Raw genomic sequence first — 22,561 nt, forward strand, 5'->3', positions numbered from 1 at the left:
ACAGACACCCTAATTGACGCGAATCCTAAAGATAGATCTATCGGGCCCAACAAGCCTCATCCAAAGTACCGGATGTTTTAGTACTTCGAAATTTATATCATGTCCGAAGGAGGATCCCGGAATGATGGGGATATTCTTATATATGCATATTGTTAATGTCGGTTACCAGGTGTTCAATCCATATGAATGATATTTTTGTCTCTATGCATGGGACGTATGTTTATGAGAAATGGAAATCTGAAATCTTGTGGTCTATTAAAATGATGGAAACGATTGTTTAAGTTAAACTAATGAACTCACCAACCTTTTGGTTAACACTTTAAAGCATGTTTATTCTCAGGTACGAAAGAAATCTTCCGCTGTGTATTTGCTCATTTTATAGATATTACTTGGAGTCATTCATGGCATATTTCAAAAGACGTTGCATTCGAGTCGTCGAGTTCATCAAGATTATTATCAAGTCAATTATAGTTGGATATATTATGAAATGGTATGCATGCCTGTCAACTTTCGATGTAATGAAAGTTTGTCTTTTCAAAAACGAATGCAATGTTTGTAAAATGTATCATATAGAGGTCAAGTATCTCGCGATGTAATCAACTGTTGTGAATCGTTTATAATCGATATGGACTTCGTCCGGATGGATTAGGACGGGTCTTCATAGTACATGTATTCTATCCTTCTAATTATGAAGAATTTTTAGATGATTACAAAACTATTAAATTTGTGTATGATAGTAGTCGTGACAAAGTAAAACTTTTGGAGAAAGAATTACACAAAGTTAGACAACTTAACAAAAGTTTTAATTGATGAAAATAACACCTTAAAAAGAAAACTTGAAAGGATAACTATTTATGGTTCATCAAAAGATAAACTTGAAATGAATGTGTGTCATGACTCTAGCAAACACAAATCATGTAATCAAAGTCCATTGTCCATTATTAGAAGCATTGAGAACATGGGGAAAATGGATCAAGCTAACAATTCAATGGTAGGGATAAGTCAAGGATTGTGAAATCTTAAAATCAATCAAAACTAATGATCAAAATGCTAATGAGAATAACTTTCTCAAAAGACTTTGTTTTAATGAAAGGTTTTTCTTACAAATACAAAATGGTTTTGGAAAAATGGTTTTAAAAGATTATTGAAGGAAGCTTAATTATATTAGGATTGTGTGCTTGTGTTAAACTATGTATTTCATGCTAATTACAAGATTGACGCGTTTTGTGTATACTATGTGCATATATATACATACATATAAATATAGTATATTACATGTTATTGATGATTAAACATTGGGAGGATGTAATTATTCAATGTTTGGAAAAGAAAACTTGTCCTCAAGTATTCTATAGAACCTAAAAATAGTCAAAACAAGCTCAAAGAAAGAAGAAATGAAGAAATTGGTGATCAGAAGAATCCACGGCAGCATCACGGCTGATCGTATATCCGACCGCAGGTTCCTACCCTGTACGTGTGAAAATTCCTGCACAGCAAACACCACGGTCGATCGTGCTTCGACCGTGCGTGGTCTGATTCGGTTTTATATTAAATAACACCACAATTTTCTTTCATTCCAACTCACTTCAAAACACACACACTTCACACACGGTAGAGGAGATCGACCGCATGAAGAAGAACGCTCATTCCTTCAATCTCAATTCCTACTTTCGGTATGATTAATCCTTGCTTTCTTAACATTCAATTGTGTTTGTATGATGAATTAGGGTTATGAAGAAACCCTAACTACAATGAATCAAAACTTAAATTGATGCAAATAATCAAAATTGTTCTTGAAGAACAATTTAGAAATGATTGTAGTAGTGATTGTAGTATATCTATGCATTGATTTAACTTTGGACAATTCTAGGGTTCATTATACATCTAGGTTAGATTTTCATAGAAACATTGTTCATATGATATAAACAACATTGTTGCAAATTGAGTGTGATAATGTTAGATGTCAAAACATGTGTTGATGATGATCTCAAAAGTCTAGAACACATATGAACTTTGTGAAAATCTTAATCTAGTTGCAAACTTATTGACACTAATGAAGAGTGAAAATGTGAAGAACATTAACATCAAAACATCTAAGTATTGATGATAATTAAAGTTTGCAAAACTTGTTGTCTACAATTGAATTATACACTTTGAATTAATTTGAAGTATCATTGTGTAGAAAATGGCAAAAGGAAAAGGCAAGACTGTTGTAGCAAAAACAAAAGACTCATACGATCCACCATCTGATCTTGAAGAGAGAATTGCTTACAACATTGAATTTTTGAAAGGAAGAAAAATCGATGAAGGGAGAAGAGTTGCTCACACTGAAATGCCTGAACTTGTAAGGCAGTTTGAGAAGCTCAAATGGAAGTCCTTTCTCACTCTAAACGTTCCTATTCATCCCTCACTCGTTCAAGAATTTTACGCTAACTTCAACTTTGTGATGATGAAGTGTTCTTCAATCTTCTGGGCGTTAATTATGGTTATCCACTCGAGGATTTCGGGATCATGCTGGATGTTCCCACTGAGGGAGAAAAATTCTACAATAGGCAACATGATCTTTCAAATCTTCCTGACTTCATTCAGACAAAACTCCTCTAATCGATACACTGTGCAAGGATGATGCTCCAAGAGCTGAAATTGAGAAATTTGGTGTACGAGGAAAACACCTTCGTCATGAGTATGACACTTGGAACAAAATCATCATCCATAACATCTATTGCAAATCTGGTAATCACTCAAATGTCCATGCCACTCAATTTGCTCTGATGTGGTGCTTAGAAAATGACATCAAAGTAAACATGGCTTATCTCATGGCATCAAGGATGAATGGAACTGTTACAGAAACTACTCGTACTTTACCCTACGGACTACATCTCAATAAGGTGTTTGATCATTTGGGTGTCACAAGTGATAACTTCCATCAACCTACACTGACCATATTCAAAGGATCAAAAACCTCAGAAGTAACCATCCGAAAACGAAAAAGAACGACAAGTGAAGCAGGAACCAGTAGAGAAAGTATTGTGATACCTGACAGTGAAGACGGAGAAGCTGATGAACAAATTCAAGAGTGTAAAATAATGGCAAAAATGGACAAAATCTACAAGGAACAAATTAAGAATCTCAAGAAGGAGTCAAAAATTACGAAGATGATGAAGGGAGTAATGAAGAAGTTAACCTGCAAGACAAGCGATATGGATAACGAAAACTCAAGTGCATTGATATAGCTAAAATGGACGGTTTTATTCGTGCAGTGTCGTAAGGTCGCAGGACGTCAGATTCGGTATAGCGTACAGAGGTGTTCGTTTAATTTATATTGTGCGGGGCCTAAATTTACTTTAACTTTCTAATGTAGAAGGTGTAAGTTAACCTAGGGTCGTGCTTTTGAATGGTTTAATGAATTGAAGATCAAGTAGATAATTGTCTTTTATTTAAATTACCTGGATAAAGGATAGTAGTTGGTTTAAGCTAAAGTCCTAATTGCGAAAAAGTAAATAAAGCGGGAGGATGTCCGGAGTATGCAGATCAGGGAAATGTTGACCAAGATATTAGTTTGGGCTAGGGAAAGGCAATTATGTTGATATCAAAGCTTATGATTAAAATGGTGTAGATCTGGTTGGATGAGCCAATTACACAGACCTACTTATCTCTAATCTCTCAGAGTTCTCGTTGATTAAGGAAAAGTATGTCACGTGGTTGTATAACTAAAACGTGACTATACCTCTGAAGTTATCCTTAGTCAAGCACTAGGTTTATTAGTGAGTTGAGTTCTAATCCTAATCCAATTTATCAGTTTGGTTAACTGAATAGCAACGTGCCGTGTTGATTGAACACTGATCACAAACAGAAGGAGTCCGTAGGATTAAGTTGAAAAAACCTTAAATGAAAACTAACAACCATTTCATCATACTAATGAGATCAAATCAAGATAAACATTATACAAAATTAAAGTTAATATACTGATAGTAAAGCAGATAGAAACCTAACAGGTACCTAAACAGTTGATATGGCTTAATCCTAAGGCAACAATCAAACAAGAACATGCAATAGGTTTGGGTCATACAGTTAGGGCACTAGCTAGATCTTAACAGCACCTAAGAGGTCTCTTCAGAACAGTCAATAGGCATACTAGGTAATTCATGTCTCAATTCCTAGGTTTCGTGTCCTAAAAGCGCATTAGATGCCTCTCGGGAACTCCGGCCATACCGAGTTCATAGAATCTTCAGATACAGTATAACCAGGGGTCTTAATCCTATGAAGTTGCTAAGTTCATATAGGTAGACAAGTCCTGATCACAACCTAAGTTGGTCAATCCTTAAGATGCTAGCATACAAATCTATCTGACTTCCTAGTTCAGCATAATAACGATAACCGTACTAATTTAACATAATTACGCTAACCCAAACTTCTATCATGGCAACATACAGATTAATTAAGCTATCATGGTAATATCAGAACACATTATTAAACATAAAAAGTAAGAATACATGTTTAATACAAAAGACAAGCGTTTCGGATAAAAACTTGAAAAGGCCGAAGAAATCTGCCCGAGATCGCAGGGACTCAGCCGAGATATCTTCCGAAAAATAAAAGCTAAGCTATCTACTACTAAAAACTAACCTAAAACTTGAAAATATAAAATGAATTGTAAATTGAGTGTGTGTTGAAATGGATGGAGAAGGCCCTATAAATAGACTTGGATTTCTGCCTGCAAACGGCTGGCAGGCCATTTGGCAAGCCGTTTGCCAAGGCCTTTTGCCAGGCCTGCCCGTTTGCAAGGCCTGTTTAATGAGGTTGTTTGGCAGGCCATTTTGAGCCAGGCAGGCCGTTTGGCAGGCCGTTTGGCAAGCCGTTTGGCTTGCCTGGTCAGCCTGATTTCCTGGATCGTAACTTGTTTTCTTGTCTTTCACCTTTTTTGCTCTAGATTCTTCTTTTTAGCTCCGTTTTACTTGATTCTTTTTGCATCGCCTTTGTAATTACTTAATCTAAAAAATTAACCGACAAAGCGATTATTTTTGCGGTAAAGTTTAGAACTTATGGGTTTTAGGGCTCAATATCGGGGGAAAAACGTGACTTTTTGGCCGATATCAAATACCCTACACTTAGCTTTGCTTGTCCTCAAGCAAATAGCGAGAATATAAGGATCTTTCTAATAGACTCTCCCTCTCCTATCCTCAGATCTTTTATTATGCCTTCATCAGAAGTCATCACATCTTTCGAAAGTATTAGAAAAAATTTTGAACTTCGATGGTTTTAGTTGCTAGAATCTAGTCGCGTCCAAAGTGAAAAAGGCGCACTTTCCAACTCTTAGATGTAGAGTATACATGACCAGGCTTCTCACTAGCAGATCACTCATATCACTCAAGTGTTTAGGGTGCCCTAATCTAGTTGTATTGTCGCTCAGAAGCCAGTCATGTATCAGTTCTCATCATAGGCTTGGTAGAGCATCGATATCTCCACCGGTTAAGTAAGGACGACACTAATCTTCTTCCTAGGCATTCTTTCAAGAGGAAGACGGGTTACAGGGTTTGGAAATTTTATGGATGGGCGAAAGGTATCCAGATCTTTTTGATTTTTGAGAGAATTGATAGATTTTGATTCTTCAGGGTATCCTTTTTGGATAGAGAACGGCTTGAGAATTCGTAAGAGTTTTCCTCAGAAGACGCGGATTTTCCTCAGAAGACACTTAGAGATTTTAGTGCGTGATAATTGAAAGAGATCTGCGGAAAGATTACATCCCTACGGTTAGGTTACTCTCCTAGTGTTGCGCTTTCTACGGCCAGGGCTCTCCTAATGCTGGAAAGAACTAGTCTCTTTGATAAAATTCTACATGAAGAACAAAAAGAGAAAGGCAGCATTTCCACTATATATAATTTTTTCATACAATGCTTTTAAAAAGATAAAATTAAATAAAGTAAAGTAGTCTACGGAATACTGTCCTGGCCAATCTGCTGAGCGGTGTTTGTGAAGTATCCGAAGAGATCATCATCATCCTCAAGTGTCGGCAAATACTCTAATGGTTACCCTACATCCAGTTCGGGGCTTAAAAGCGTGTCTAGATAAAGGTCCGATGGTAACTCCAGATGTGATAAACTCAGAAACGGCTCTTCCTCAGGAATGTTCCCAGGAAAATTAAAAACCTGAACCATGGATGGCTCTACTGATATGGGCACTGTCACTAAGTGGCAGCCCTATGGTAGCTCATGAATAGGGACCATCTCCAGTACTAGGGGAAGGTGAAATGGCAAGCACAGGCGGCGTAATGGGAGCAGCGTGAGTTGGAACGGCGGCTGGGGTGACTGAACGGACTGAAACTAGAGTGGAGTGCCTGAGGTAGCTTGTAGTGTCGTAGGAACACGTCGTGCTAGCCTGAACGACGAAGGGCCCAAAGTACTCTTAGGCATTCCTTCACGATGAAGGTACGCTCTGAAAGCTCGGTAAAGTCTCTGCTGGTATCTAAGTATTGCCCAAGTAACCTCTGGATTGTTCAAAGTGGCTCCATAATGAATCACAGTATGCGGATCACGTGTCTCTGGTAGCTCTGAAAACTCAGCTGGTCTCGATGCTAGAAGTCAAGAGCGTCGCACCGGAGGAGCTGGTGGTGCCGTACTAGTGTCCTTCTCAACACTCTCAAGGATCATACGTCTTGGGCCTAACTGTCATGTGGATGGCCTAAACTGATCTGCACTGCTCCCTGAGGAGTAAACACGAGGAGTCCTTCTCCTGCGAACTGGAATGCAATAAGAAGCTCCTGAACTTGGCATTTTTGCCTGAATACATTCAACAAACTTGTAAATACTAACCGTAAGTATGGCGCTTAGGGTTAGTGCACAGAAATAGTATATTTGTAGACTGAAAATAATTTGAAGGTAAAATAAGTGAAATAAAAAGGATAAACTAGGGGTGCCTCCCAAGAGCGCTTTGTTTATCAAGCCGTTAGAGCTCGACTTTTCTTGTCACATCTTCAAAATGGATCGGAGGAGAAAAGGTGTTCCTCCTTATCGTGGTCTTCTAGATAAGCTTTTAACTGGTGGTCGTTGACTTTGAAATTTCCAGTGGGTCCTTCCAATTCCACGGCTCCGTGTGAAAAAACATGAATAACTTTGTATGGGCCACTCCATCTTGATCTGAACTTTCCATCAAACTTCTTGAATCGGGAATTAAAGAGTAGAACTTTATCTCCAGGATCGAACTTTGTAGGAATCAATTTTGCATCATGCGTCAGCTTAGTTCGTTCCTTGTAGATGTATGATGTCTCGTAAGCTTGGTCTCTTAATTCAGCGAGTTCATTCATTTGCATTTTCCTATGTCTAGCGGTTACTGAAGGATCAAGGTTATTGGTTTTCTGTGCCAGAGAGCTTTGTACTCTAGTTCTAGTGGAAGATGACAAGCTTTGTACTCTAGGTGATTCTTGTAGGCAGTCCGGAATGCCCACAGAGCATCATCTAGTTTCTCGGCCCATTTATTCCCATGATAGCCGACGGTGCGTTCTAGAATTCTCTTGAGTGCTCTGTTAGTGACCTCTGCTTGTCCGTTTTTCTGCGGATGATAGGCAGTGGAAATTTTGTGGGTAACTCTGTATTGTTGCATCACTTTCATAAACTGGGTGTTACAAAAGTGCGTACCTCTATCACTTATTATAGCGCGGGGAGCTCCGAATCGGCAGAAGAGTCTCTTCAGGAAGTTGGTGACGACTTTGGCATCATTAGATGGAAATGCTTGGGCTTCGACCCATGTGGAGACGTAATCTACTACTACGAGGACATATTCTTTCCCATTAGATTTCGGGAATGAGCCCATAAAGTCTAATCCCCATATATCTAAGATTTTGCAAGCTTGGATATTAGTCCAAGGCATCTCATTCTTCATAGAGATAATACCTTGCCTTTGGCATGCGTCATAACGCTTTACATGCTCTTGCGCATCTCGGAATATAGACGGCCAATAAAATCCTGATTCGTAGACTTTCCTTGCAGTTAAGTTTGCTCCATGATGACCTCCTGTTGGTCCATGGTGACATTGGTGAAGAATCCCTGCTGCTTGTTTCTCATCTACGCACCTCCTGATTATTTGATCAGGGTAAATTCTAAATAGGTAAGGATCTTCCAAGTAGTAGTACTTGACATCCCTGAAGAACTTCCTTCTTTGAGATGAGCTCATTCCTTTTTGTACTACTCCAGCAACTAGGTAGTTGGCTATGTCAGCATACCAAGGGGTATCAGTAAATTACGATCCTGTGTTAGCTTCTCCTAAGCTCATAAGTTTTTCTTCTGGAAATTTGTCTCTGATATCTTGTTCAGCAAGTTGTTCCATCACTGGGTTCTCCAAATGACTGAGATGGTCTGCTGTGACGTTCTATGCTCCTTTCTTATCTTTGATCTGAATATCGAAATCTTGTAGAAGTAAGATTTATCGTAGGAGTCTCGGTTTAGCATCTTGCTTAGTGAATAGATATTTAAGGGCTGAGTGATCTGTGTAAACCGTAGTTTTGGACATGATGAGATAGGAACGGAATTTTTCGAAGGCGAAAACTACAGCTAGCAACTCCTTTTCCGTGGTGGTATAATTCTCTTGAGCTCCGGTCAAGGATTTACTGGCATAATAGATTAGATGAAAGTGCTTATCCGTCCGTTGTCCTAGTACAGATCCAACTGCAAAGTCGCTTGCATCACACATGATTTCGAATGGTAATCTCCAATCGGGAGCAATCATGATAGGTGCATGTGTGAGCTGTTTCTTCAGATAGTTGAATGATTCTCTGCATTCTTCGTCGAAGACAAACGGAACTTCCTTTCCGAGGAGATGAGTGAGAGGTCGGGTGACTTTTCAAAAATATTTAATGAAACGTCGGTAAAAACCGGCGTGTCCAAGGAAACTCCTTACCGCTTTTACTGTGGTAGGCTCTGGAAGTTTAGCAATGGTCTCAATCTTAGCCTTATCAATTTCTATTCCTGTTTTTGAAATATTATGTCCTAAAACTATACCTTCTTTAACCATGAAGTGACATTTTTCGCAATTCAGAACTAAATTCGAATCTTTACAACGGGTGAGCATCTTGTCAAGGTTAGAAAGGCACGAATCAAAGGTACTACCAAAAACTGAGAAGTCATCCATGAATACTTCCATACAACGTTCAATCATGTCGTGGAATATTGCTAAAATGCATCGCTGGAACGTAGCTGGTGCATTGCATAACCCAAAGGGCATGCGTCAATAGGCAAATGTTCCATAAGGACAGGTGAAAGTTTTCTTTTCTTGGTCCTTTGGATCGAGAGGAATTTGAAAGTAGCCAGAAAAAGCGTCAAGGAAACAATAGAATTCATTTCCTGATATTGTATCGTTAAGTTTACGATAGTGTATGTAAACCCTCCAACCGGTGACCTCCCGTGTTGGAATAAGTTCATTATTCTCATTTTGGATTACAATCATTCCTCTTTTCTTGGGTACGACTTCAACAGGACTGACCCACGGTGAATCAGAAATGGGATAGATCAGACCGGCGTCCAGAAGTTTGATTATTTCTTTCTTGACGACTTCTTGAATCATAGGATTGACCCTTCTTTGCCTCTGAACTGATGGTTTGAAATCATCTTCCATGAAGATCTTGTGGGTGCAATAGTTGGGACTGATTCCTTTTATGTCAGAAATCTTCCAAGCAATCGCTTTCTTATGTGATTTCAGAACTTGAATCAATTTTGCATTCTCATATGGTGTGAGGTCTTTCGAGATGATTACAGGGAGTTGCGATTCTCCTTCTAAGAATGCATACTCCAGATGCTTGGGTAACTTTTTCAATTCTAATTCTGGAGGTTCCTTGATAGATGGCTTCATTCTTGCTATTTCTGCTCTGTTTAACGAGTCATACCTCTCTTGGAATTATGATTCTTCATCCTTAGTAGCGGTCATTGATGCTATATGTTCTTCGGTTCTGGAAATTGTCCTTCTTAAAGCTTCTTCTTCCGAAACGTCTTCTTTAGTTTCGAAGATAGGATCTTCCACACAGTCTTCGCTTGACTGGGTTCTTGAATTACCAGAATGAAATCTGTTTGTTCATTCGGTCTTCTCCTTAATAGAGGTAGGGGAATGCCTTGACCTAGTGGTGCTATTTGGATAGTTTTGCCGAGAAAGTTACTTTCAGAGAGGGGAGATTTATTTCGACCAAGATCTATGGCTAAATGAGTGTCGGGATTTCCTTCAGGAGGTGTAAAGAACAGATCCTTAGAAATTTGATCTCGACTGCATACAGCCATGGTTTCTTCCAGGTATTCATTGACGAGCTCTTGAAAAGAATAAGAGAGATTGATATCTTCTTCGCGGGGGTGGCTCATGAAATGTCCCGTTCATATTGATTATAAACGTTCCATATTAATTGATTTCGTCGCGAGGTTTTAACCTCTATATGAGACGTTTTTCAAAGACTGCATTCATTTTTAAAACAACCATAACCTTTATTTTATCGATAAAGGTTTAAAAAAGCATTACGTAGATTATCAAATAATGATAATCTAAAATATACCGTTTACACACGACCATTACATAATGGTTTACAATAAGAATATATTACATCAAAAATAATTTTCTTGAATGCAGTTTTTACATAATATCATACAAGCATGGACTCCAAATCTTGTCCTTATTTTAGTATGCAACAGCGGAAGCTCTTAATAATCACCTGAGAATAAACATGCTTAAAACGTCAACAAAAATGTTGGTGAATTATAGGTTTAACCTATATATTATCAAATCTTAATAATAGACCACAAGATTTCATATTTCAATATACATCCCATACATAGAGATAAAATTCATTCATATGGTGAACACCTGGTAACCGACATTAACAAGATGCATATAAGAATATCCCCTATCATTCCGGGAAATCCTTCGGACATGATAAAAACGAATTCGAAATACTAAAGCATCTGGTACTTTGGATGGGGTTCATTAGGCCCAATAGATCTATCTTTAGGATTCGCGTCAATTAGTATATCGGTTTACTAATTCTTAGGCTACCAAGCAAAAGGGGCATATTCGGCTTCGATCATTCACCCATATAATGTAGTTTCATTTACTTGTGTCCATTTCGTAAAACATTTATAAAACTGCATGTATTCTCATCCCAAAATATTAGATTTTAAAAGTGGGACTATAACTCACTTTCACAGATTTTTACTTCGTCGGGAAGTAAGACTTGGCCACTGGTCGATTCACGAACCTATAACAAATATGTACATATATATCAAAGTATGTTCAAAATATAATTACAACATTTTTAATACGTTTTACTGTTTTAAATTTATTAAGTCAGCTGTCCTCGTAACCTATAACTAGTTGTCCACAATTAGATGTACAGAAATAAATCGATATATATATATATATATTATCTTGAATCAATCCACGACCCAGTGTATACACGTCTCAGGCTAGATCACAACTCAAAGTATATATATTTTTGGAATCAATCTCAACCCTGTATAGCTAAGTCCCACATTACTGCATATAGAGTGTCTATGGTTGTTCCGAATAATATATATACATGGGTCGATATGATATGTCAAAACATTTGCATACGTGTCTATGTGTAACGACCCAACCCGTTAACCATCCGAAAATGTGCCATAAAAATTTTTTCTGGAACTGCCCATCTGGACGGCGTCCAAAAGCTTGGACGACGTCCAGCACTTAAGACTGGGACGGCGTCCAACCATCTGGGACGGCGTCCAGATGTACTAAAACATTCTGATCAGTTTACAAACACACGCGGGCGAAAAACCCGCTTCCCGACACTTTTGAACCAAAACACTTTCACAATATATTACAATAGTTTAAACTAAGAGTTTTTCATAATAAAAACCGAGTTTTACGACACCGGGCCCACATCGACCCAAAATACCACAAGTGACTATTTCGACCCATTAGTTTATACAAAAACGTAGACCGAGCATGAGATTGGGGACACGCTACCCAATCCTAATCAAATCCAAAAGCAAGTCTTCTAAAGCAAACTACGTAAGTCCACTAGTCCCCGCGCTTACCCGAACCTCCGCATCCATGCAATGTATAAAAATGTAAACAACGAGAGGGTAAGCTAACGCTTAGTGAATGATAATATACTACATACATATATATGTATAAAATAGACACGCCACACAAATATCAAATACCGCATACCGAAGCATCCAAGTATAAGGCAAGCTAAGCTAAGCATACCGTAGTCACTAAGCAACAAGCTATAGATACATCAACAAATATAAGTTCACCAAAGACGATGTGAACAACGCCAAGAAGCTACACCCGGAGGGTTAGCTACATCACAACAATAAAACAATATATATATAACAATATATAAACGAATAAGGTTAACCCCTTAACCCATTACCGAATACCAAACACCACAATGAAGATTGGCCGAAGAACCCGAGCCTTTGTGAATTCGCACAACCCGATATTCACTTCTTCACCAATTCAACAACCGAGGTTGGCCGAACTACCCGAGCCTTAGTGAATTCGCACAACCCGAGATTCACTACCTCATCACAAGATGACCGAACAACCCGAGTCGTCATGAATCCGCACTACCCGAGATTCACTTCTCAACTTCAAACCCACGGTCACGGGATTATAAAATCCACCACACCGGGGTTATCCACATCACAACAATATCAACCCTTCGCCTTTGGGGTTATAACATCCAAATCACAACCACGTGTGATAATGTACACACAACGTGTACCTCGCCAAAGGTAAACAACCAAAACGCACAACCGTGCCAATTGGACCTATACACAAGTCCATCAAATCCACCTATATGTGAAGTGAGCTCTATAACCGAGAACCACTTCACCCGACCCGCACCCATCCTACACATACATATGCACATAGGATATTAACACTCACCTTGTCGCCTTGATGAATGCTTCCAAATAAACCGCCACGCGCCAATGGAAAGTACCTAATCCAGTATCACAAATACAACAACACAATTAGGGTTGACTTACAAACCAACCCAATTTACCCTTAGTGCAATTTCGACCCAAATCCACTTCCAAGCACAAACCGCGCCATAACTAACCAATAATCACTAACACGAGTGAAAATGGTCCAAACACACCAATTAAACCCGAACACAAGTGTTAAACACGGGTCATACCCATTTTGACACCAAAACCCTAATTTTGACCCATTTCAAAATTAGTTAACCAAACTCACCCAAAAAGGGTTCCATCACTTCCATAATCACTAATCCAAGTGATTAAACTCCAAATCAAAGCCTAATCAAGGCCAAAACGTCAACCGACCCAAAACCCGCCAAGTGACAAGAATAACAAGTCACTACAAACCCATTTCATCATCTAAAAGGGTTGTACAACAAACTAGCTCAAAACCCTAAATTGAATATCAAATCTAAACAATGAAATTCGGAGTTTGAGCTTACCAATACCACCACAACGTAGCTAGGAGCGAGATGAACAACTTTAGAACCCGAGCTTTTGCGAGAATCCGACTCCTTCTTCTCCATATCAACCTCGCTCTCTCTAAAACCCTTGCTCTCTCACTAGAACAAGATGAGAGTGTTTGTGTGGGTGTTAGTGGAGCAAATGAGGCTCCTAGAACTGATCTTGTGGCCTTAACTCGTTCCATAAGTGAAAATACCATTTTACCCCTCTAAAAATCTTAAAATAACCCAGCTGGCCTGACAGACAAACTGGACGGCATCCCAATTTCTGCACGGCGTCCAGCCTTTAACATCTGGACGGCGTCCCACCATCCTGGACGGCGTCCCGAACAACTAAAAAGTCAGAAACAGGATTAGGGTCTTACAACTCTCCCCCACTTAGAATCGATCACGTCCTCGTGATCCTCGTCACTTAACCAAACGGACGACACTCCACGGTCCTCAAACATAAGTCCCAAACTGACTTTCCTAAGCAATTCTTCCCACTGACATGCCTTTAACAACTAAATCGTCACCCGCGATTTATCAAATCCACAATCCGAGCACTAAAACCATGCTCATTCCCTAACATCGGAAAAACTCAACCAATCTCGGACCGAGATATCAACCCTTCAGCGTACCATTACAGGTACAATGCTAGAAGCAACCAAGTCTCAATCCTAAAGTCAACAATCCGAAACGATGAAGACCGATCCAGACGAATCCCTACAGATTACACTTAATACTAAACATCCCTTGTAGTGCGCAATACGACCAATACGCAACTACCGTAACATCATAACAAACGGTTAAAACCGATAGTGCCCCAAACGATCATGGCAACTCTAGATCCCACGGTGTACAAAATCAACGATCGTCACACCCGTAACAACACGTGAGCGAAAAACGGCTATCGCATCACTAAGCACGCAACATAGTCCTCGCGACCCCACCATCGGCGTATAAAACAACCGATAGTTCCCACAACATGATCCTTACGACCCCACCATTGGTGCATAAAACAACCAATAGATCAAACCACGCGGTCCTTACGACCCCACCATCGGTGTATAAAACAACCGATAGATCACAACACACGGTCCTTACGACCCCACCATCAGTGTATTAAACAACCGATAGATCACAAGTCAACATGGCCGAAACAACCCGAGCCTGAACACATATGGAGGATGGTCGAAACAACCCGAACCTTAGTGAATTCGCACAACCCGAAATTCACCTACCCAATCCATTATCTCATAACGAAATGACCGCACAACCCGAGTCATCGTGAATACGCACAACCCGATATTCACCACCAACGCCACATAGTATAACCGAGGATGGCCGTATAACCCGAGCCTTAGTGAATCCGAACTACCCGACATTCACTACCTCAAACTATGAGTCCAACCAACAGGGACAATCGTACTACCCGAAATATTGTGAATACGAACAACCCGATATTCACGTCCCACAACACAACTCAGGAATGGTACTCGCATTTCCCACCGGTACTCGCATTTCCCGATAATGTTACACCATACCGACATAACACTACTCCCTTGATGAAGTCAGCGGACCCGAAGATCATGCTTCACCAATCAACAACCATAATGAAGTCAGCGGACCCGAAGATCATGCTTCACCAATCAACAACCATGATGAAGTCAGCGGACCCTAAAGGTCATGCTTCACCAATCTCAATACCGGATGAAGTCAGCGGACTCCGAAAGTCATGCTTCACCGATATAACACCTCGCTTATGATGAAGTCAGCGGACCCCGAAAGTCATGCTCCACCAATCACGTACTACCATGATGAAGTCAGCGGACCCCGAAGGTCATGCTTCATCAATCAATGCCCTTTTGGCCTCGAACAACGAGTAGCGTAACATCGCGCTCTGCTACGCCATAGTGAATCCTAACGGATACCACTAACCATTCACACACTCGAGCAAGAACCACCTATATCAAACATAGGCACAAAACAATAATTCTCTAGAAGAGAATTCGACACACACCTCCCTTAACCGAAGGATTTCACCTTGCTCACCAAACACGTCCATTATCTCTCAACGAGATTTACCACATTACCACCTTGGTGATAATTCAAATCCAAACCATAAGTACAATTTATCCGAAATTGTACTCTACCACAAACCGACCAAATTTCCGGATCTACCAAAAGCATCATCCGAAATCTCATACTACAACTTCCTCGGGCGGAAGTGCAACTCCCCCACTTGGAACTACGTTCCAATGTCACAACCCGTACAACCGTACAATGCTACCAAAGGTAGACTTTACCAACAATTGGGTTCACACGACCCATCACCATTCCTTGCTCCAACCTTGAGCATACGAAGGATTTTAACCTATCCTTAAACACTTCAAACGAGAGGTGTACCACAAATTACACAACTACACTCTCGCAATCATCCAATTGCTATAGCTTGTCAACTTCACCTAGTCACTCATGTACTTAAGGGTTTCATCTCGGTATCTAAGTACAATGTAACCACAACACAATCGGAGTCGAACACCACGCTAGTAGGTATGAAAGAGGCACCTAATTTCACGTCACGTAGACTCCTTTACCAACATACATCGAGATTCAAAACACTCGATCTCAAGGGTTCCAACCACCCGACGAACCTCACGGTTCACCAATCTCAACACAAAAGCGTACACGCGCTTATCAACCGAACACCAAAACCCATTTCCATGGTTTGGTGGAAACATTTCCTAAATACTAAGGAATGCTTGGTTACACCAAGTCTTACGCCCTTCGTCCAAAAATCAATCATTACCATAGAGTACTTCCATTAGGAACGTCACCCTTAACAATAACATGCACAACACAATGCAATAACAAATCCGAACTTAAACGCCACATAAATAAATATTCAAATGACATATTTATTAAAATGAAACGTACCTCAACGTCTCCGTGCGGCATTCGCCGCCGCCAACTCGGGACAATCCGGCTTACGATGCCCATCCTTATGACAATAGTAGCACATCCCGTCATTACTTCTCGGTATTGTGCACTCCCATAACTTGTGAAACATCTAGGTGCACGAGAATCCATCGTGCCTTTTTCCACATTACCCGTACTCGCACTTGCACCCTTATTTTTCTTACTCGGGGCGCCGTACGAATCAACCCGAACCTTACTTGAAGGTTCACACATCTTTGATCGTGTATACGACTCGAAACCTCTAGCCAAGTCGAATAATTCCGCAAACGATTTCGCTTGACCCCGGCTAATTTTACTTTTCAAGTCATCATTCAAGGTCCGATAGAAATCCCCCATCAACAAGCGATCGTTTCCCAAATACTCCGAGCAAAAACGAGCCTTCGACATAAAGGTCGTCTTGAGAGTATTCAAGTCCATAGATCCTTGTCGCAAATTTCGCAAGTCATTACGTAATTCCCACAAATCGGCTGAAGTCCGGAACTCCTCAAAGAATTCCTCCTTAAACTCGTCCCACGATAAAGCCATAAATGTCTCGCCACCGACAAGATCTATCTTACCATCCAACCAATCCCTCGCCCTACCCCGTAACAAACTAGTAGCGAGTCTCCTCTTTTTCTCGGGAGGGCAATCAATAGTACGAAAACACCCTTCAACATCCGAAATCCAAGTTGTGCTCACCAAAGGATCCGGTTTCCCATCATACATCGGTGGTTTAGTTCTCATGAAGCTCTTAAGATAACGCTCCATTTCACCACTACTTTGAAGTTCAGAATACTTCCTATCCATTTCTTCTCGAAACGCACTCATTTGCTCCGCAACGGCGGCCGCAACTCTAGAGTTAAACTCCTCGTCATTCGTCTCGATCTCGTTTCGTGTCGTCATTCTAAAGAATGCAAAACGATTAGTCCACGAACGTATAAAACAACACGCATAACACCGCCCCATCTTGCTCAACACTCGTCGTACATCACTTGCTAGACACGATTTGCACCTGTAATAAGGTTTGCAAGTTCTTATTTCGCACACACGCCGTATCAACTCGTTAGTACAACGACCGCCTCGCTCGATGATATAAACAAACACAAACAAAATTCTACGCGATATGCACATACGCGAGAATTATCATCACAAACACACATATATATTAATAACATCCGCATTACTAATACATACGTTAGTCTACCTACAAACAAGGCACTAACTACAGCTCATTCCGACCCGTAATCCTACAAGTCCCGCAACAAATTAAGCACACACAAAAGTCTAAGTCTAGGTACCTATCTCAAGTCACCTAAATCCCTTAGACCATGCTCTGATACCACTTGTAACGACCCAACCCGTTAACCATCTGAAAATGTGCCATAAAAAAAATTTCTGGAACTGCCCATCTGGACGGCGTCCAAAAGCTTGGACGGCGTCCAGCACTTAAGACTGGGACGACGTCCAACCATCTGGGACGGCGTCTAGATGTACTAAAACATTCTGATCAGTTTACAAACACACGCGGGCGAAAAACCCGCTTCCCGACACTTTTGAACCAAAACACTTTCACAATATATTACAATAGTTTAAACTAAGAGTTTTTCATAATAAAAACCGAGTTTTATGACACCAGCCCCACATCGACCCAAAATACCACAAGTGACTATTTCGACCCATTAGTTTATACAAAAACATAGACCGAGCATGGGATTGGGGACACGCTGCCCAATCCTAATCAAATCCAAAAGCAAGTCTTCTAAAGCAAACTACGCAAGTCCACTAGTCCCCTCGCTTACCCGAGCCACCACATCCATGCAATCTATAAAAATGTAAACAACGAGAGGGTAAGCTAACGCTTAGTGAATGATAATATACTACATACATATATATGTATAAAATAGACACGCAACACAAATATCAAATACCGCATACCGAAGCATCTAAGTATAAGGCAAGCTAAGCTAAGCATACCGTAGTCACTAAGCAATAAGCTATAGATACATCAACAAATATAAGTTCACCAACGACGATGTGAACAACACCAAGAAGCTACACCCGGAGGGTTAGCTACATCACAATAATAAAACAATATATATATATATATAACAATATATAAACGAATAAGGTTAACCCCTTAACCCATTACTGAATACCAAACACCACAATGAAGATTGGCTGAACAACCCGAGCCTTAGTGAATTTGCACAACCCGATATTCACTTCTTCACCAATTCAACAACCGAGGTTGGCCGAACTATCCGAGCCTTAGTGAATTCGCATAACCCGAGATTCACTACCTCATCATAAGATGACAGAACAACCCGAGTCATCATGAATCCGCACTACCCGAGATTCACTTCTCAACATCAAACCCACGGTTACGGGATTATAAAATCCACCACATCGGGGTTATCCACATCACAACAATATCAACCCTTCGCCTTTGGGGTTATAACATCCAAATCACAACCACGTGTGATAACGTACACACAACGTGTACCTCGCTAAAGGTAAACAACCAAAACGCACAATCGTGCCAATTGGACCTATACACAAGTCCATCGAATCCACCTATATGTGAAGTGAGCTCTATAACCGAGAACCACTTCACCCGACCCGCACCCATCCTACACATACATATGCACATAGGATATTAACACTCACCTTGTCGCCTTGATGAATGCTTCCAAATAAACCGCCACGCGCCAATGGTAAGTACCTAATCCATTATCACAAATACAACAACACAATTAGGGTTGACTTACAAACCAACCCAATTTACCCTTAGTGCAATTTCGACCCAAATGCACTTCCAAGCACAAACCGTGCCATAACTAACCAATAATTACTAACACGAGTGAAAATGGTCCTAACACACCAATTAAACCCGAACACAAGTGTTAAACACGAGTCATACCCATTTTGACACCAAAACCCTAATTTTGACCCATTTCAAAATTAGTTAACCAAACTCACCCAAAAAGGGTTCCATCACTTCCATAATCACTAATCCATGTGATTAAACTCCAAATCAAAGCCAAATCAAGGCCAAAACATCAACCGACCCAAAACCCGCCAAGTGACAAGAATAACAAGTCACTATAAACCCATTTCATCATCTAAAAGGGTTGTACAACAAACTAGCTCAAAACCCTAAATTGAATATCAAATCTAAACAATGAAATTCAGAGTTTGAGCTTACCAATACCACCACAACGTAGCTAGGAGCGAGATGAACAACTTTAGAACCCGAGCTTTTGCGAGAATCCTACTCCTTCTTCTCCAAATCAACCTCTCTCTCTCTCTCTAAAACCCTTGCTCTCTCACTAGAACAAGATGAGAGTGTTTGTGTGGGTGTTAGTGGAGCAAATGAGGCTCCTAAAACTGATCTTGTGGCCTTAACTCGTTCCATAAGTGAAAATAGCATTTTGCCCCTCTAAAAATCTTAAAATAACCTAGCTGGCCCGACAGACAAACTGGATGGCGTCACAATTTCTGGACGGCGTTCAGCCTTTAACATCTGGACGGCGTCCCACCATCCTGGACGGCGTCCCGAACAACTAAAAAGTCAGAAACAGGATTAGGGTCTTACACTATGGTATCCCAAGATTACATAATATATTAGAATACATGTATAATACAATATAAGTTAGCTAGGATATGATTAATATAGATTTGTTACCAATTTTTACGTAGCTACAACAAGAAAAATTATCCAATCTTGTTTTACCCATAACTTCTTCATTTTAAATCCGTTTTGAGTGAATCAAATTGCTATGGTTTCATATTGAACTCTATTTTATGAATCTAAAAAGAAAAAATATAGGTTTATAGTCAGAAATATAAGTTACAAATCATTTTTGTAAAGTTAGTCATTTCAGTCGAAAGAACGACGTCTAGATGACCATTTTAGAAAACATACTTCCACTTTGAGTTTAACCATGATTTTTGGATATAGTTTCATGTTAATAAGAAAGATCATTTTCCCAGAAGAACAAATTTTAAATCAAAATTTAACATAGTTTTTAATTAACTAACCCAAAACAGCCCGCGGTGTTACTACGACGGCGTATATCCGGTTTTACGGTGTTTTCGTGTTTTCCGATTTTAAATCATTAAATAAGCATATCATATAGATATAGAACATGTGTTTAGTTGATTTTAAATGTCAAGTTAGAAGGATTAACTTTTGTTTGCGAACAAGTTTAGAATTAACTAAACTATGTTCTAATGATTACAAGTTTAAACCTTCGAATAAGATAGCTTTATATGTATGAATCGAATGATGTTATGAACATCATTACTACCTCAAGTTTTCTGTATAAAGCTACTGGAAATGAGAAAAATGGATCTAGCTTCAAAGGATCCTTGGATGGCTTGAAAGTTCTTGAAGCAGAATCATGACACGAAAACAGTTCAAGTAAGATTTTCACTCGAAATAAGATTGTTATAGTTGTAGAAATTGAATCAAAGTTTGAATATGAATATTACCTTGAATTAGAAAGATAACCTACTATAAATAACAAAGGTTCCTTGATCTTAGATGATTACTTGGAATGGATTAGAAAGCTTGGAAGTAGACTTGCAAACTTGAAAGTATTCTTGATTTTTATGAAACTATACTTATGGAATTTATGAAGAACACTTAGAACTTGAAGATGGAACTTGAGAGAGATCAATTAGATGAATAAAATTGAAGAATGAAAGTGTTTGTAGGTGTTTTTGGTCGTTGGTATATGGATTAGATATAAAGGATAAGTAATTTTGTTTTCATGTAAATAAGTCATGAATGATTACTCATATTTTTGTAATTTTATGAGATATTTCATGCTAGTTGCCAAATGATGGTTCCCACTTGTGTTAGGTGACTCACATGGGCTGCTAAGAGCTGATCGTTGGAGTGTATATACCAATACTACATACATCTAAAAGCTGTATATTGTACGAGTACGAATACGGGTGCATACGAGTAGAATTGTTGATGAAACTGAACGAGGATGTAATTGTAAAATTTTTTGTTAAGTAGAAGTATTTTGATAAGTGTATTGAAGTGTTTCAAAAGTCTATGAATACATATTAAAACACTACATGTATATACATTTTAACTGAGTCGTTAAGTCATCGTTAGTCGTTACATGTAAATGTTGTTTTGAAACCTTTAGGTTAACGATCTAGTTAAATGTTGTTAACCCATTGTTTATTATATCAAATGAGATGTTAAATTGTTACATTATCATGATATTCAGATATATAATATATCTTAGTATGATATATATACAGTTAAATGTCGTTACAACGATAATCGTTACATATTTGTCTCGTTTCGAAATCATTAAGTTAGTAGTCTTATTTTTACATATGTAGTTCATTGTTAATACACTTAATGATATATTTACTTATTGTTTAACATAATTAACCAAGAGTATCAATATCTTAATATGATTCATATGTACCTAGTAAGACGTTGTTATAACGATAATCGTTATATATATCATTTTCGAGTTTTTTAATTTAATAAACTCAATTTTATGTATATAACTCATTGTTAAAATACCTAATGAGATACTTACTTATCATAATATCATGTTAAATATATATATAATCATATATATGTCATCATATAGTTTTTACAAGTTTTAACGTTCGTGAATCACCGGTCAACTTGGGTGGTCAATTGTCTATATGAAACCTATTTCAATTAATCAAGTCTTAACAAGTTTGATTGCTTAACATGTTGGAAACACTTAATCATCTAAATATCAATTTCATTTAATATATATAAACATGGAAAAGTTCGGGTCACTACAGTACCTATCCGTTAAATAAATTTCGTCCCGAAATTTTAAGAGTTGGAGGTGTTGACGTATCTTCTGGAAATAAGTGCGGGTATTTATTCTTCATCTGATCTTCTCATTCCCAGGTGAACTCAGGTCCTCTACGAGCATTCCATCGAACCTTAACAATTGGTATCTTGTGTTGTTTAAGTCTTTTAACCTCACGATCCATTATTTCGACGGGTTCTTCGATGAATTGAAGTTTTTCGTTGATTTGGATTTCGTCTAACTGAATAGTGAGATCTTCTTTAGCAAAACATTTCTTCAAATTCAAGACGTGGAAAGTGTTATGTACAGCTGCGAGTTGTTGAGGTACCTCAAG

Source organism: Rutidosis leptorrhynchoides, chromosome 7, assembly GCF_046630445.1.
Source record: "Rutidosis leptorrhynchoides isolate AG116_Rl617_1_P2 chromosome 7, CSIRO_AGI_Rlap_v1, whole genome shotgun sequence".
Classification (NCBI taxonomy): domain Eukaryota; kingdom Viridiplantae; phylum Streptophyta; class Magnoliopsida; order Asterales; family Asteraceae; genus Rutidosis; species Rutidosis leptorrhynchoides.